This window comes from Cervus elaphus, chromosome 33, assembly GCF_910594005.1.
Source record: "Cervus elaphus chromosome 33, mCerEla1.1, whole genome shotgun sequence".
NCBI classification, from domain to species: Eukaryota; Metazoa; Chordata; class Mammalia; order Artiodactyla; family Cervidae; genus Cervus; species Cervus elaphus.
Genome location: NC_057847.1, coordinates 75,371,940 through 75,387,908, shown reverse-complemented (window position 1 = coordinate 75,387,908; position 15,969 = coordinate 75,371,940). Strand labels below are relative to the sequence as shown.

The window sequence follows — 15,969 nt, the reverse complement described above, 5'->3', positions numbered from 1 at the left end:
TAGTCCAACTCTCACACTCATACATGACTACTGGGAAAAACTATAACTTTGACTAGACAGAACTTTGTTGGCAAAGTAATGTCTCTGCTTTTTATATACGCTGTCTATGTTGGTCATAACTTTTCTTCCAAGGAGCAAGCGTCTTTTAGTCTCACAGCTGAAGTCACCATCTGCAATGATTTTGCAGCCCCCCAAAATAAAGTGTGTCACTGTTTCCCCGTCTATTCGCCATGAATTGATGGGACCAGATTTCATGATCTTAGTTTTCTGAGTGTTGATTTCTAAGCCAACTTTCTCACTCTCTTTCATCAAGAGGCTCTTTAGTTCTTCTTTGCTTTCAGCTCTAATGGTGGTGCCACCTGCATATCTGAGGTTACTGATATTTCTCCCAGCAATCTTGATTCCAGCTTGTGCTTCCTCCAGCCCAACATTTCTCATGATGTACTCTGCATATAAGTTAAATAAGTAGGGTGACAATATACAGCCTTGATGTACTCCTTTCCCGATTTGGAACCAGTCTGTTGTTCCATGCCCACTTCTAGCTGTTGCTTTCTGACCTGCATATAGATTTCTCAAGAGGCAGGTTGGGTGGTTTGGTATTCCCATCTCTTTAAGTTTGTGGTGATCCACACAGTCAAAGACTTTGACATAGTCAATAAAACAGAAGTAGATGTTTTTCTGGAACTCTCTTGCTTTTTCAATGAACCAGTGTTGTTGGCAATTTGATCTATGGTTCCTCTGCCTTTTCTAAATCCATTTTTGAACATCTGGAATTTCACGGTTCAAGTACTATTGAAACCTGGCTTGGAGAATTTTGAGTATTATTTTGCTAGTGTGTGAGATGTATTTAGCACCTCTTTTTTTTCTAAATAGATCTTGCATGATGAAATGAAATCAGATTAAATATTAACTGGGAATAAAATTTTGGAGTCCCTTAGGTGCTACAAATTATTGTGGATTTGTCTGCGAAATGTAGTGAATAGTAATTTTTGGTCACTAAGTTGTGTTGATTCTTTTGTGACCCCATGGAATATAGCCTGCCAGGCTCCTCTCTTCACAGATATCTCTAGGCAGAATATTGGAGCGGGTTGCCATTTCCTTCTCCAGGGGATCTTCCTAACCTAGGCGTTGAACTCAAGCCTTTTGCATTAGCAGGCAGGTCCTTTACTACTGAGCCACCTGGGAAGCCCTGAATATTGATTTTAAAATCTCTCCAAATTGATTTTTAAAATGTAAAAGATCCATTTGTCTGTTGACTACAGCTTCAAGTAGATCTGTTTGGATCTTGTTATAACAATAGAACTACTGATGACCAAAATAAAATATCTTTCTGCCTAAATCTTTACTTCCAGCATGGGAAAGAAAATTGACATTCACTGGACACAATCCTTCCATGTGAAGACCACATAATGCCTAGCAGCTGTGCAGGATTTTGTCAAGTTACTCTAAAGACATGTAAGTGGATATGAGAGAATAATGTAGAATTAATAAACATAATTTTATGACAGCATTTTTCTTATAATTTTACATTCTTAAGGACTTTTATTACTATTTTTTTTAACCTTCGTACTTCTTTCCTGTGGGAAATTTTCAGGTCTATCATCCAGTAAAAAAGTATGGACATTTGTTATGTCTGACTTCCATCATTGTTCCTGTCTAGTTCAGTTTCCTTAGTTGTGTAATTAACCCTGGGGAACAGATTCTATAACTAATCAATCATTCATCTATCTATGTATTCATTGAGTAGCTGTCACCTAAGTACCTAAGAAACCAGATAGAGAGGTATGTCTGGAAAACAAAATGTGAGATAAAGTCTTCATTTTTCTTTGGAGATCTAGCAGTTCTTAAAAAGAAAAACCACCACAAATAATTGAAATAGGCCATTTCTAGACTCAAAAGTTCCTCCAGGAGTACTAGAACGTTCATTATTCAGTCTAAGAGAATTATCTTTTTATGGAAGAATAAATATAGAAGAAAAACATGCAATGGACAACTGTTTTTCTGATAGACTATGATAGTAATATTTACTGTTATTAGTTTTACCACAATGATAAATGCTCTGCTAGACAAGAAACACACTGTATCCAGTCATCCAATCCCCAGATACCAAAACAACACTGGATGTTATGTAGGCAGTCCCAACTTATGGTGGTTCAACTTAGCAATTCTCTGTAGTGTTGTGAAAGCAATACACACATTCAATAGAAACCATATTTTGACTCTTGAATTATGAAATTTTCCTGGGTTAGTGATATGTTGTAGGATACTGTCTCAGGACCCTGGGCAAGGTCAGTGATTCATACTCTCAGGCAGCATTAGGATGGAAAAAGTAAACAATCCATACACTTAAAACCATTCTATACCCATACAACCAGTCTATTTTTCACTTTCAGCACAGAATTCAATAAATTGTATGAGATATTCCACACTTTATTATAAAATTAGCTTTGTGTGAGATGATTTTGCCCCACTGTAGCCTAATCTAAGTGTTCTGAGCATGTTTAAGGTAGACTGGGCTAAGCTATGCTGTTTGGTGATTTATGTATATCATATATATTTTCTTTTTTTTTTTTTTGAAAAGGCAGACCTTTTACTATAATTTCTTTTTATATAAACTTTTCAACTTAGATTCAAGTAGTAACCTCTCTCTTCCATCAAAGGAGAAAGATCTTGCATATTACAACATGCACAAAAGGCTTTGCGGAAATAATACTTTTAAATTTTAGATTCATTAAATTTTTTCATTTTCTTGAGTACATTGAAAAGTGGGGAAAAAACAGAAGGAGGGAAAAGTGGTGCTTCAAACAGCAAATTTCTAAATATTTTTTAAGTGCATTTTTGTCTTGTGATATTTTAGCTTACAGTGGATTTACTAGCACATGTGCTGTGTGCGGGGCCTAGTCACTCAGTCATGTCTGACTCTTTACCACCCACGGACTGAAGCCTGTAAGGCTCCCTGTCTATGTGGACTCTCCAGGCAAGAATATTGGAGTGGGTCGCCATCCCCTCCTCCAGAGGATCTTCCCAGCCCAGGGATTGAACCCAGGTCTCCCACATTGTGGGTGGATTCTTTACCAGCTGAGGCACCAGGAAAGCCCAAGAGTACTGGAGTGGGTAGCCAATCTCTTCTCCAGGGGAACTTCCCCTTTCAGAAATCAAACTGGGGTCCTCTGCATTGCAGGGGGAACCTTTACCAGCGGAGATACCTGGGAAGTGCCTTCTCAGCACATAACCCCATGGCAAATCTTGGAAGATCTGTACTTAGTTCCCTGTTCCTTTTACATTTTCTGTTTTTCTCTCCAGCATTCCTTATTCTTTCCTCCATAAAAGCTTGCCACTTCCTTCCTTCCTTTGCCCTTCTCCAAGTGGGTCCCTTCAAGAAGTGTTCAATAAAGCTTCTTCATATCACCCAAACTATACTTTTTAAATCATTTTAATAGAAGAAAAAATGAACCAAACAAATAAAAACAAAAAACACAAGTTGTAGGGAAGCATGGGTATGTTTCTGTGGGATTCTGAGACCCTGACTATATCTGTGACAAGATTTCCACACTGCAGTACTCCTTCCCCCACACATACAATCTCCATCTTAGAGATGCATTTTTTTTTTCTTGATGTAGACAGATATTTTCTAAGTCTTTTGTAAAATTCTAAGTAAAAATGGTTTCAACTCCTGGTCTTGAAGCCCTACTGTATATTTCTCCCCATCCAAAGCTACAAACACTCGGTAATTCTGTGTGCAACACTGCCCACTCCCTTGGACAACATCCTAAATCTTTTGTCAAAATCTGCTATATTTGTGCTTTCCTGAACTTCCAAAGGCCAAAAATAATTTAGCATAGGAAATCCTTCTTTATTTTTGGTTTTTGAATAATTGCTTTCAATCTGTAAGACCTTGCTCATTTTGAGGTGAGGGAAATAAGCAAATCTTTAGTAAGTACAATTATCTTTTATATTTCTTTTCTAGGACTTTTCTTCTGCTTTCTACTCAGTTATCTTCCAATTTCACCTTTTCCCATCTTGTTAGTCAAACAAATTTCTGCCTTTCTGGCTTCTAAATACAAACCTTCTCTACAGAGAAAACCAGAACAGGAGTTAAGTAAGCAGAGAGGTGTGTGAATCTAGTGTGTACATTCCTGTGTATGTTGAATGTTTATATTTCTATCTGTGCATGAGCCCTTATGCAAGAGTTTTTGAGGCAGTCAGTAAAATGAAATAATGAAAAATGATGGCTGCCATGGCTACTAAACCACTGGGAAACTTAAACTCTTCCAAGACATATTAATTAGCAAAATAAGTGTAATGATGATGATGACATTCATATGATAATTCACACATTCAAAAACTTTTTTTTTTAATTACTAATTGGACTCTCAACATATGCTATGAAATGACTAAAGAAGCTATTATTTTTCACTTGTGACACATAAGAAGACTGAGTAGAAAAAAATTAAGTAAATTCCCTGGAGACCCTTATTGAGTTCACAGTGGAACCAGAACTAAACTTGTCCCAAACAGCTATCTCCTTAACACACCCTTAGTCTTTTTTTCTTGCTGTTTCTCCTCATGTTTTTGTTTCTGATTTTTTTTTTTTTTGAGACATCTAAAAGTAAATCAAGCTAGCCAATTCTGAAGAAAATCAACCCTGAATATTCACTGGAATGACTGATGCTGAAGCTGAAGTGTTCGTTGCCCAGTCATGTCTGACTCTTTGCAACCCCATGGACTATACAGTTCATGGACTTCTCCAGGCCAGAATACTGGAGTGGGTAGCCTTTCCCTTCTTCAAGGGGATCTTCCCAACGCAGGGATCGAACCCAGGTCTCCCTCATTGTAGGCGGATTCTTCACCGGCTGAGCCACATGGAAGCCCAAGAGTACTGGAGTGGGTAGCCTGTCTCTTCTCCAGCGGATCTTCCCCACCCAGGAATCAAACCAGGGTCTCCTGCATTGCAGGCAGATTCTTTACCAAGCAATACTTTGGCCACCTGATACAAAGAGTTGACTCATTGGAAAAGACCCCGATACTGGGAAAGATTGAGGGCAAAAGGAGAAGAGGGTGGCAGATGAGATGGTTAAATATCATCACCGAGTCCATGGACACGAATCTGAGTAAATTCCGGAAGATAATAAAGGACAGGAGAGCCTGGTGTGTTGCAGTCCATGGGGTTGCAAGGAGTCAGACATGATTCAGTGACTCAACAACGTCAACATAGACTGCCTCATTCAGAATTTGAAGATAAACCTTGGCAATATACGCTTATAGGCTTAAACTAAATTAGATTAAAAACAAATCTGTGGTCTGACTATTTTCAGAATAGAACTGATTTTGAAGTAACTCAGAAAATGGAGATTTATAAGGGCACCAGAGACTACATCTTCATTAGAGAAGGGCTAGAGGAGATTGCAAAACTATGTCACAACCCTCCAGGCTTTTTCTACCTCCAAGATGTCCTCAAGGCTGTAGAGTAATTAATTTTATTTGTTAGATAATAATTAAAGTATTTTCAATATGTGCTGCTCATCCCATATGCAAGCACATCTGGGAAGAAGCATCTTTATGGCTGCCTTCTGTTTATTCTTGACAAATCTTCTATAGTGCCAAAGAAAATGACTCACCATGCTGCCTGCTTGACCTAAGTTGAGCACCCTTTCTGCTACAGTTAATATGCCCAGACAGTGGGGGCCATTACCAATTTGTCACAACTAGCCAGTAGGGACAAAACTTGCTGGTGCGATATGACAGTATAAACAAAAGAACACACGTATTTGAATAATATTCAGTCTTCTGGATAGCTTCTGCTCTGCACAGGAGCTGAATATAAAGTTGGTAGTATCTAATGATATAGGAAAATAACAAACTAGTTTTTCAAGTGTGTATATTCACATATCCAAAGTCTACCATATTCTACACATATAAAATTTAAACAAAAGTTAAATCGTGGTGTTTGTTACACTGAAAGGATGAAAAAGAATGGCTTTTACTATTATGTTGATAAAACAAGCTTGAGGCATTGCAATTTTTTATTTACAGTTGCTACTATTTTCCTGCATTAATGTTTGCATCCAGCCTCTGTTTTCTGGGTTTAATTTACTCCTGATTGAAATATACCTTTTAGTAATTCTTCCAAGAAGGGTAAATCTGGAGTTTTGTCAGAATATACTTTTATTTAGACTTGCTCTTGAAGTATACTTTAATAAAACAAAGAATTTTGGAGACAGGTGGCAGACCTCAAAGGCAGGTGAGGAAGACTCTGTGCTCACTTCCTCCTACAAACACATCCAGATTACACTTCTTACAGAGCAGCTACCTATGAGAACAACTTGAAGACCAGCAGAAAATATTTTCCACAACCAAAGACTTAAAAAGGAACCAAAACAATTGAGGTACAATGGGTGGAGAGGCATCAGAGTCAGAACACACACTCATAGGCAGATGACCTACAAATAGGAGGAATATTCCAAACCTCTGAGTCCTCCCAAGGAATGAGTCGTCCAAGCTCCACATCAGACTCACCAGCCTGGGGATCCTTCACCAAAAAGACAAGCCCACAGAACATCTGGCTTACAGGCCAGAAGGGCTTGTGTATGAAAGACCAAGAGGGCAATCAGTAGGAAACAAGTTTTCTTCTTAAAAGGCACATAGACTTTGAGTCCCAGGGGATGAGAAGAAGTTTGAAAGAAGCCTGAGCCAGACCTACCTGCTGGTCTTAGAGAGCATCCTGAAGAGACAGGAGGAAACTGAACTCCCTTTGGGAGGAGAGATGTTGATGGCAGCCATTTTAGGGAGATTGTTCTACTATGACAACCTGGTTTGAGCCATTTTGGAATCCTCCTACTCACCTATGGACTTGGGCTTGCCTGCCTACCAGTGGCTGTCACAAGGCCTGGGCCACCCAGATCACACAGACATCTGTGTGGGACCCATCCTTACTCTCCAGCGGGCTGGCACACAAGTAGGTACCCACCCCCAGGGGCCCACGTTGTTTTGTTTCTTTTTTTATTCTGACTGAGTCTGGTCTTAGTTGAGGCACTTGGGATATTTAGTTGTAGTACCTGGGATCTAATTCCATGACCAGGGATCAAACCTGGACCCCTGGCATTGGGAACACCATGCCATAGCCACTTTATCTCCAGTAAAGTTCCCACATTGATCTTTTCACATAATTCAATATTCTTCCCTTTCCTACAAGATAAAGTATTCTTCATTTAAAAAATGTATTCCGTGGTTGGCTTACAACAGTGGTCTCCAGGCTTTCCGGCACCGGGGACCAGCTTAGCAGTAAGCAGGCGATGGAGAGCACCAGGTGTAACGCCACCAGCTTGCTCACTGTGCGTCTGATGCCTAAGAGGCCATGGACACTCGCTGGGGACTGTGGCCCACCACTGTCAGTCACTGCATGTATCCACAGGCTATAATCACCAAAAGCTTTGTTGTTATTACTACTCGAGCAAACTTTAGAGTCATAAGGAACAAAAAAAGAAAATATTTTATTTTACTTTCATTTATTCTGGAACGTTCTTCCTTTCATTTATTCTCTAGTGTTTTTCCTATATATCTAAAGGAAGAACATTATACATATATATATGCGTGGTAAGCTCTTCAGTCAAGTCTGACTGTTTGCAACCCTATGGACTGTAGCCCTCCAGGCTCCTCCGTCCACAGGATTCTCCAGGCAAGAATATTGGAAAGGGTTACCATGCCCTCCTCCAGGGGATCTTCATGACCCAGGGATTGAACCCATGTTTCTTATGTTTCCTGAATTGGCAGGCGGGTTCTTTATCACTAGCACTACCTGGGAAGCCTATATACATGTCTAACATATATCGTTTTACTTCTCTGAGAAGAAATTCTCTTAACATTTCCTGTGAGAGAGTTCTGTTGGCAAAAAAAAAAAAAAAAAAAAAAAAAAGTCCTCATTTTTTATTTGTCTGAGAATGCCTTTATCTGGAGGATAATTTTCCAGATTAAAAAAAAATTTTTTTAGGTTGGTGTTTTGGCTTTCCTTCAGCGTGTTAAACATTTTTTCCACTTTCCTTTTGCTTGAATGAGTTTTAAAGAAAAATGTGATGTAATTCTTATCCCTGTTCCCCAGTAAGGTGTTCTATGGAAAATGATTTCTCTTCTCTGACTTCTTTATAGCGTTTCGCTTTGTCTTTGGTTTTCTGCAGTTTGAACAAAATATGCCAACATATAGATTTTTAAAAATATATTTATTGTCTTTGATATTATCTGAGACTTTTTAATATTATTTGGTGTCTATTATTAGCTTAGAAAATTCTCAACAATTTTTGTTTCTAATATTTCCTCTGTTCCTTTTGTTCTGTGTTATTCTTATATTCCCACTATATATCTGTTCCACTCCTTGTAATTGTCTCACTCTTCTAGCATTTTCTGTTTCTATTTATTTAATTCTTTTTTACATGTTTTGTTAGTTTGAGAAATTTCTACTGATATATCTTAAAGTTCCCTAATTCTTTACTTCTCCTAATTAAATATAATGAGAAGTACATTCAAGACATTATTTATACATATATTTTTTATCTCTAGCATTTCCTTTGGATTCTTAGTTTTTCATGATCCATTTCAGTTCAGTTCAGTCGCTCAGTCGTGTCCAACTCTTTGCGACCCCATGAACCAAAGCACACCAGGCCTCCCTGTCCATCACCAACTCCCAGAGTTTACCTAAACCCATGTCCATCGAGTTGCTGATGCCATCCAACCATCTCATCCTCTGTCGTCCCCTTCTCCTCCTGCCCCCAATCCCTTCCAGCATCGGGGTCTTTTCTAAAGAGTCAACTCTTCGCATGAGGTGGCCAAAGTATTGGAGTTTCAGCTTCAGCATCAGTCCTTCCAATGAACACCCAGGACTGATCTCTTTCAGGATGGACTGGTTGGATCTCCTTGCAGTCCAATGGACTCTCAAGAGTCTTCCCCAACACCACAGTTCAAAAGCATCAATTCTTCAGTGCTCAGCTTTCTTTATAGTCCAACTCTCACATCTATACATGACCACTGGAAAAACCATAGCCTTGACTAGATGGACCTTTGTTGACAAAGTAATGTCTCTGCTTTTTAATATGCTGTCTAGTTGGTCAGCATATATGGAGAAGGCAATGGCACCCCACTCCAGTACTCTTGCCTGGAAAATCCCATGGACGGTGGAGCCTGGTAAGCTGCAGTCTATGGGGTCATGAAGAGTCAGACATGACTGAGTGATTTCACTTTCACTTTTCACTTTTATGCATTGGAGAGGGAAATGGCAACCCACTCCAGTGTTCTTGCCTGGAGAATCCCAGGGATGGGATTGCACAGAGTCGGACACAACTGAAGTGACTTAGCAGTAGCGGATTGGTCATAACTTTCCTTCCAAGGAGCAAGCGTCTTTTAATTTCATGGCTGCAATCACCATCTGCAGTGATTTTGGAGCCCAGAAAAATAAAGTCAGCCACTGTTTCCACTGTCTCCCCATCTATTTCCCATGAGGTGATGGGACCAGATGCCATGATCTTAGTTTTCTGAGTGTTACGCTTTAAGTCAACCTTTTCACTCTCCTCTTTCACTTTCATCAAGAGGCTCTTTAGTTCTCCTTCAGTTTCTGCCATAAGGGTGGTGTCATCTGCATATCTGAAGTTATTGATATTTCTCCTGGCTATCTTGATTCCAGCTTGTGCTTCTTCCAGCCCAGCATTCCTCATGATGTACTCTGAATATAAGTTAAATAAGCAGGGTGGCAATATACAGCCTTGACGTACTCCTTTTCCTATTTGCAACCAGTCTGTTGTTCCACATCCAGTTACAGTTCTAACTGTTGCTTTCTGACCTGCATACAGGTTTCTCAAGACGCAGGTCAGGTGGTCTGGTATTCCCATCTCTTTCAGAATTTTCCACAGTTTATTGTAATCCACACAAAAGCTTTGGCATTGTCATTAAAGTAGAAATAGATGTTTTTCTGGAACTCTGTTGCTTTTTCAATGATCCAGGGGATGTTGGCAATTTGATCTCTGACTCCTCTGCCTTTTCTAAAACCAGCCTGAGCACCTGGAATCTCACAGCGTTGGGCGCAGCCATCACTCCCTTTGTTATTATCTCGTTCAGACAGGTTTTTCTTGCATAGCTTTCAAGTTCAGTGATGTAATGATTTTTGTCATTTTAATTTATTCAGCATCTCTATGTGGTGGGATTGGAAAGACATCTGTGTGTACTCAGTCCGTCATCCCACTCAAAACCATGACTTGACTGTATATGTTATTTTAATGTGGATATTTTTCCAGAGTTACTTTTAAATTCTACAAGGTCTTTATTAGGATACGTGTGCTCAGTTGCTTCAACCATGTCTGATCCTTTGTGACCCCGTGGACTGTAGCCCACGAGGCTCCTCTATCCATGGGATTCTTGAGGCAAGAATACTGAAGTCAGTTGCCATGCTCTCCTCCAGGATATCTTCCCCACCCAGGGGTCAAACCCATGTCTACTGCATCTCCTGCATTACAAGCTGATTCTTTACCCACTGAGCTACCTAGAAAGACCTTATTTAGGATAGCATCATGGTAAAGTGAAAAGAGCAAGATCTCTGGAATAAAACCACTCTCACGTGAATCCTCACCTAAAATTTTCTGGCCACAAAGAAACGATTTAAACTTTTGAATTTGAGTTAAAATAACATAGTAGAATACCACTTTACTTTTTATCTCTGACTCCAAAGAAACAGGAAAGGGAAGATCCTATTCTGAGTACTGATAAAGCAAAGATAGAAGGGCTTATGAGACACACAGAACTGGTTATATAATGTGTAGGGCCCAGTGCAAAACGAGAATGTGAAATGCCTTTTGGAAAATTAGTGCAAATTTTAACACATTAAAAGTATGACATTGAACCAAGCACCAGGAATGTGCTTGTGGCCCATGGGCACAATGCTTGTAAAAGCAGGTCTGATGGAGTATTTGGAAGATATTCTAAAGGCAGTAGTGCTCAAATGGGGCACAGGAAAGTCCCGTAGGAGGACTCTGCAACTATAGATTGCAAGTCTGTATAACACAGATTTCTAAAATTAGCGGCACATCTGAATAGTAGAAATCATAGCAAGTTCACAGGGAATTCTTTCGGTGAATATCCTGTGGTAAAGACTTTGGATTGAGACTCTGAGCTTGCACCCCAGCCCCACAACTTCTGGTCATATGGACTTGGACACATTATATAACCACTCTGCCTTTGTTCTTCATCTTGAATGTTTGATAGAATTTACCAGTAATGTTCTTGGTTTCTGAACTTTTGATTAGGTTTTTTTTTTTTTTAATCACTGTTTCAATCTCTTTACTAATAATCAATCTGCTTGGATTTTCTATTACTTCATGATACAGTCTTAAAAGATTTTTTGTTTCTCAGAATTTATTTATCCTAGGCATAAGATATAATTGCTTATAACTTTCTCCTATGATTGTTTGTATAGTTGTGTTATCAGTTACAACTTTTCTTTCTGAAATATTTTACTTGAATCCTCTGATTTTTCTTGTTGAGCCTAGCTAAACTTTTGCTATTTTTTAAAAATTTTTTCAAAGAACTAAGTCTTACCTTAGCTGATCTTGTTTATCGTCTTTTTTGTCTTTATTTCATTTATTTATTTGCTGTGATCATTACTATTTCCATCCTTGTACTAATTTTGGGCTTTGTTGTTCTTTTCTAGTTCCTTTATTTACTATCATTTAAGGTTTTTTTCTTATGTCTTGATGTATGCCTGTATTGCTTCGATTTATCCTTTAGAACCACTTTTTCTGTTTCCCACAGATTTTAGTTGGCAATATTTCTGTTTACATTTGTCTCTATATATTTTCTATTTTTTTCATTAAATTTTTTATGACCCAGTATTTGTGCAGTAACTTGTTTAAATCCTATATATTTGCAGGTTTTCTAGTTTTTTTTTTTTTTTTTTTTTTCTTTTCTTGTAATAGATTTCTAGGTTTATGACACTGTTGTCAGAAGAGATGGCTTGGTCACTGCTTCCTCTACAGTGTTATGAACCTCCACCACAGTTCTCCAGGCACTCTGACTCCCAGATCTAATCCTTTGAATCTATCCATAACCTGCATTGTATAATAATCAAGTATTTGATTTAAGTCATACCCGAATGCCCTAGTGCTTTTCCCTGCTTTCTTAAATTTAAGTCTGACTTTTGAAATAAGGAGCTCATGATCTGAGCCACAGTCAGTTCCAGGTCTTGTTTTTGTTGACTGAATACAGTTTCCCATCTTGGGCTGCAAAGAACACAATCAGTCTGATTTCAGGATTGATTATCTGAAGATGTCCATATTTAATTGTCTCACAAGTTGTTAGAAAAAGGTGTTTGCTATGACCAGTACATTTTCTTGACAACACTCTGTTAATCATTGCCATAATTCATTTTGTACTAAAAGGCCAAATTTGTCTGTTATTATAGGTATCTCTTGACTTCCTACCTTTACATTCCAACCCCCTATGATGAAAAGAATATCTTTCTTTTTTTTTTTTTTTTTTTGGTGTTCATTCTAGAAAGTGTTGTAAGAATTCATAGAACCAGTGAACTTCAGCTTCTTCAGCATTAGTGGTTGGGGCATAGACTTGGGTTAATGTTGAATGGCTTGCCTTGAAACTGAACTGAGACCATTCCATTGTTTTTGAGATTGCACTCAAATACTACATTTTGGGCTCTTTTTTTGTCTATGAGTGCTGCTCCACTTCTTTTAAGGGATTCTTGCCCACAGTTGAAAATACAATGGTCATCTGAAATTCTCCCATTTCCAGCTATTTAGTTCACTGATTCCTAAAACATCTATGCTCAATCTTGCCATCTCCTGCTCAATCACATCCAATTTGCCTTGATTCATGGACCTAACATCACAGTTTCCTATGCGATATTGTTCTTCACAACACTGGACTTTACTTTCATCACCAGGCACAATCACACATGATTTCTGCTTTGGTCATGCTGCTTCATTCCTTCTGGAGCTATTTCTCTGAAATAGGGAGGGAGTAATTTCCCTCCACTCTTCACCAGTAGCATATCAGATACATTTTGACTTGAAAGGCTGATCTTCTGGTGTCATATCTCTTTGCTTTTTCATATTGTCCACGGGATTTTCCAGTTAAGAATACTTGAGTGAATTGCAACTTCATTCTCCAGCGGATGGCTTTTTGTCAGATCTCTTCACTATGACCTGTCCACTTTGGGTGGCTCTGCATAGCATGTCTCATAGCTTCATTGAGTTATGAAAGCCCCTTTGACACACACTGTGGGAAGCAAAAGGCAAGGGAGAAAGTGAAAGATATACCTAACTGAATGTCGAGTTCCAGAGAAAAGAAAGGAGACATAAGAAGGCTTTCTCAAATGAACAATACAAAGAGATAGAGGAAAACAATAGAATGGTAAAAACTAGACATCTCTTCAAGAAAGCTGGAGATGTCAAGGGAGCATTTCATGCAAAGACGGGCATGATAAAGGACAGAAATAGTATGGACCTAACAGAAACAGAAGAGATTAAGAAGAAGTGGCAAGAATACGCAGAAGAACTATGAACAAACAGTTTAAATGATCCAGATAACCACGATGGTGTGGTCACTCACCTAGAAGCAAACATCTTGGAGTATGAAGTCAAGAGGACCTTAGGAAGCACTACTATGAACAAATCTAGTGGAAGTAATGGAATTCCAGCTGAGCTATTTCAAATCTTAAAAGACGATGTTGTTAAATTGCTGCACTGTATATTCCAGCAAATTTGAAAAACTCAGCAGTGGTCGTGGACTGGAAAAGGTCAATTTTCATTCCTTTCCCCAAGAAAGGCAATGCCAAAGAATATTCAAAGTACTATACAGTAGCACTGATTTGTCATGCTAACAAGGTTATGCCTCAAATCCTTCAAGTTAGGCTTCAGCAGTACTTCAGTCAAGTACTTCCAGGTATATAAACTGGGTTTTGAAGAGACAGGGGAGCCAGAAATCAAATTGCAAATATTTGTTAGATCATGGAGAGAGCAAGGGAGTTCTAGAAAATATCTTCTGCTCCATTGACTAGGCTAAAGCCTTCGTCTGTGTGGATCACAATAAACTATGGAAAATTCTTAAAGAGAAGGAAATACCAGACCACCTTACCTGTCTCCTGAGAAACCTGTATGCATGTCAAGAAACAACAGTTAATTGGACATGGAACACCAGACTGGTTCAAAATTGGGCAAGGAGTGTTTCAAGACTGTGTGTTTCCACCCTGCTTGTTTAATATCTCTGCAGAGTATATCATGTGAAATGCAGAGTTGGATGACTCAAAGTGGAATCAAGATTTAAAGTAATTTTTAAGAAATGTGTACTTATCACCATTTTTAAAATTTTTTTCTGGCTATTTTTGTAGTTTCTCTCTCTCCCTTTCTTTTTATCTTCCCTTCTTGTTTGATGACTTTCTTTAGTGTTTCATTTAGATTTGTTTCTCAAATTTTTGTGTATTTACTATAACTTTTTGCCTTGTGGTTATGGTGAGGTTCACATTTTTCATCCCATGTATTTAGCAGTCTATTTTAAGTTGATATCAACTTAAATTTAAACACACTCCAAAATTCTATGTTTTTACTCCTCTTGTTTTATGCTTTTTCATGTCACATTTTATATCTTTTTATTTTATTCATCCCTTGGACATTACTGTAGTTCTAATTAACTTTACCGATTTTATTTTTTAACCTTGATAGTAGCTTTATAAGTGATCAATCCAGTACTTTACTGTATATTTATTTACTTTTAGCAGGCAGGTTTTTACTTTCATATATTTTATTATAATTAAGTACTGCCATTTCATTTCATTTTGAAGAAGCCCCTTTAACATTTTTTTAGATAAGTCTGATCTACAGTAATGAACTCCTTTAGTTTTTGCTTGTCCAGAATACTCTTTGTCTCTCCTTTAATTCCGAGCCTGCTCTGTGTGTGTGCTTAGTCACTCAGTTGTCACCAACTCTTTATGATTCCATAGACAGTAGCCCAACAGGCTTCTCTGTCCATGGGGATTCTCTAGGCAAGAATAATGGAGGGTAATGCCATGCCCTCCTACAGGGGATCTTCCCAACCCAGGAATCGAATCCAGGTCTCCCACATTGCAAGCAGATTCTGAGCCACTAGGGAAGCCCAAGAATACTAGAGTGTGTAGCCTGTCCCTTCTCCAGGGAAACTTCCTGACCCAGGAATCCAACCGGGGTCTCCTGCATTGCAGGCAAAGGATTCTTTACCAGCTGAGCTACCTGGGATACACGGTAACCTTGCTAGGTAGAGCATTTTCAGTTAGAAGTTTATTTATCCATATGTTTTCTTTTCAGCACGTTGAATATGTCATGCCACTCCCTCTAGCCTGCAAAATTCCTGCTAAGAAATATGCTGATAGACTTATTGAGAATTCTCTCTTTTATGTAACAATCTGTTTTTCTCTTACTACTTTTCAGATTCTTTCTTTACTTTAACTTCATATTTTAATTGTAATCTGTCTTGGTGCCAATTTTATTTGAAACCCTCTGTGCTTCCTCTATCGGGGTATCTGTTTCTATCCCTTCATTGTGAAAGTTTTCAACCACTATGTCTTCAAATAAGTTGTCTGCCCCCTTCTCTTTTCTCTTTTTGGACACCTCTAATGCATGCCGTATGGGGCCACCGAAGATGGACGGGTAAAGGTGGAGAGGTCTGACAGAATGTGGTCCACTGGAGAAGGGAGTGGCAAACCACTTCAGTATCCTTGCCTTGAGAACCCCATGAACAATATGAAAAGGCAAAAAGATATGATTCTGAAAGGTGAACTCCCCAGGTCGGTAGGTGCCCAATTTGCTACTGGAGATCAGTGGAGAAATAACTCCAGAAAGAAGGAAGGGATGGAGCCAAACCAAAAACAATACCCAGTTGTGGATGGGACTGGTGATAGAAGCAAGGTCCGATGCTGTAAAGAGCAATATTGCATATGAACCTGAAATGTTA

General features: G+C 38.7%; 1 pseudogene; it reads right to left on the bottom strand.

The window, feature by feature from the left end:
• Positions 1-15,969, bottom strand: part of LOC122688531 — a 53,508-nt pseudogene that overhangs the window by 24,048 nt on the left and 13,491 nt on the right.